Source organism: Crocuta crocuta, unplaced genomic scaffold, assembly GCF_008692635.1.
Source record: "Crocuta crocuta isolate KB4526 unplaced genomic scaffold, BGI_CrCroc_1.0 scaffold108, whole genome shotgun sequence".
In the NCBI taxonomy this organism is placed as follows: Eukaryota; Metazoa; Chordata; class Mammalia; order Carnivora; family Hyaenidae; genus Crocuta; species Crocuta crocuta.
Window position 1 is genome coordinate 7,562,275 of NW_027532825.1, and position 2,811 is coordinate 7,565,085.

General features: G+C 32.6%; 1 long non-coding RNA gene across 1 annotated transcript in view; it reads right to left on the reverse strand.

Annotated features, from left to right (window-relative positions):
* Positions 1-215: 215 nt before the first annotated feature.
* Positions 216-2,811, reverse strand: part of LOC144245804 (uncharacterized) — a 70,519-nt gene continuing 67,923 nt past the window's right edge. Inside the window, exon 2 of the long non-coding RNA XR_013339428.1 lies at positions 216-626. This is a non-coding gene — a long non-coding RNA (uncharacterized LOC144245804). The remainder of the gene's footprint in view (positions 627-2,811) is intronic.

The following is a 2,811-nucleotide window of genomic DNA, read 5'->3' on the forward strand; positions in this document are numbered from 1 at the left end:
CTGAGTAAGCAATATATGTAGAATTAAAATACACAAAATAACAACATTAAAGGCATAACTGGGGTCGGTGTAGTTAAAATGCTCTATGATCCTTTCATACATTTGGTAACAGCACCAATTTATGTTGGACTAAGTCAAAGTTACATTTCACAACATCTTGGGTAAACACTGTATTAGTTTCCTAGGACTGCCATAACAAATTACCACAAACTGGGTGGCTTAAAACAACAGAAATTTATTCTCTCACAGTTCTGGGAGCTAGAAGACCAAAATAAGGTGTTGGCAGGGTCATGTTCCCTTTGAAGGCTCTAGGGGAGAATCCTTCCTTGTCTCTTCCAGCTTCTTGTGGCTCTTGGCAACCCTTGATGTCTCTTGGCTTATAGCTGCATCACTCCAATATGTGCCTCCAACTGTCATATGGTGTTCTCTCCTTGGGTTTCTCTGTGTCTTCTCATCTTCTTATAAGGATGCCAACCATTGGATTTAGGGTCCATCCTGATCCAGTATGACCTCATGTTAACAAATTACAACTGCAGAGACACTCTGTAAGTGTCAAATAAGGCCACATTTTGAGGTTCCGAGTGCACATGGAATTTGAGGGAACACTATCCATCCCACTTCAAGCACTAAAAGGAAAGGAAAAGAATGTACAACAAATAAACTGTTAAAGTGGGAAATGTAAAATATAAGATATGTGCTGATTCAAAAGAACTAAAGAGAGGGGATTAAAAGAAATATTGAACAGATGGATAAACAGGAAACAAATAGTGAGAAAGGGGATTTTAAACCCAAATATATCAGTAATTGCATGAAATAAAATTTGAGTAAACACTCTCATTGAAATACAAAGATTTTCAGACTAGGGAAAAACTCAATTACATGCAGAATTAAAGTACATGAAACCACCCCATTAAGGGCTGAATTGTGGTCGATGGAATTACATGAAAATATAGGAATACAGAGTGTTTGAAGGTAAAAGGATAAGCTAAATATTATGTAAACACTAATCAGAGGAAAGCTAATGTAGCTATCCTACGAACAGACCAACCAGCCTATAAGACAGCAAGTATTATTAGAGGTGACGCAAGGATCAAGTCACCAGAGAGACAGAAATGTATGGCATAGAATTCTAAATGTATGGGCATATAATAACATACCTTCAAATATATAAAGTAAAATTTAAAGAACTTTTAGGACTTAGAGAAATCAACAATCTATATATCTCAGTAACTGATAGGGGAAAAAAAAAGACAAAAAAGCCAGTAAAGACACAGAAGATTTGAGGAACACAATTAACAAACTTGAACAAATTGACATTTATAAAACATAGCAACCAATGGTTGCACTCCTTTCAAGTACACGTGCACCATTCATCGAAATTGACCACTTGCTGGGCCACAGAAGATTTCAAAGGAATTGAACTTATCCATGAAATGTTCTTGGAATACAATGAAATTCAAAGAGATACCAATGTAAAAAATAACTAGAAAAGTCCTAATGTTTAAAATTATAAATAATCCAGATTCAAAAAAGAAATCCAAGCGGAAGTTAAGTAATATTTGGAAAAGAAGTGAATGATGGTGCAATCGTGACATAAAATTTGTGAAACGCAGTTAACACATTCTTAGAAGGAAATGTATACCTTATTGCCATATATTAGTCCATTAAAAACTTAAATCAAGAAAGAAGAAAGGAGAGAGGAAAAAATATAAGGAAGAAACAGAAATTAATAAACTACAAAACATTCAATAGAGAAGAATACTCAAAGTCTAGTAGATTAATACAATTTATAAAGCTTTCACAAGTTTGAGAAAAAAAGAGAAAATACAAATTACTAACATCAGAGATAAAAGGATGGATATTACTAGACCTTACTGACATTACAAAGATCAGAAGGGGATATTCGTGTTTTTTTTGTTTTTGCTAATAAATTTAAAAAATGAAAGGAAAAAAATGGCCAAATTCTAGAAAAACACAACTCTCTGAAATGGTCAGAAAAAAGAAAATCTGTATCATTCTATACCTATTAAAGACATGGAATCTGTAATTTAAAACTTTTATTCCAACAAATTTAAGGTCCAGATGGCATCACCGCTGAATTTATCCATATTTTACAAAAAAAGGGAACTAGAAAAAGAGAGAATACTTCCAATTCATTTTATAAGACCAACATAACCTTAATACAAAAACTTGAAAGGACATTTACAGGAGAGAAAAATGTGGGCCAAGGTCTATCATGAACAGAGTTGCAAAATCTCACTAAAAATATTAGTGAGGTGATGAACCTACTATACATAAACAGAGAACTAGATCATGACTCAGAAGTTTTATTCTGGCAATATGAGGTTCACCTAATACATAGTCAATTGATGTGGTCAGCACATTCAGAATATAATGTGATCATATTTATAAGTGGATCAAATTTAATAACCACTCATGAGTTAGTTGGAAAAATGTTTCTGAACAATCTAGAAACAGAAGGAACTTCTGTAATTGTTTTTCTTTAATCTACGAAAACCTTACAGCAAATGTTAAACTTAATGGTAAAATATTCAAAGTTTTCCTCCAGGACTAAAAATAGAACAAGGATACTCTACCATTTCTAGTCAACATGTTCCTAAGTACTCTAGTTAGTGTGAGAAGGCAGGACAAACAAAATAAAAGTTATAAGAATTGGAAAGGAAAAAATAAAACTTATTTTTAGACAAAGTTGAATATCAAAAATCTAGGTAAATTATTTTATTTAGTAAGCAAATGCTGCAAGCTTGCTGGACACAAATTTCTAAATTAACATATATTAAAATAAAAAAT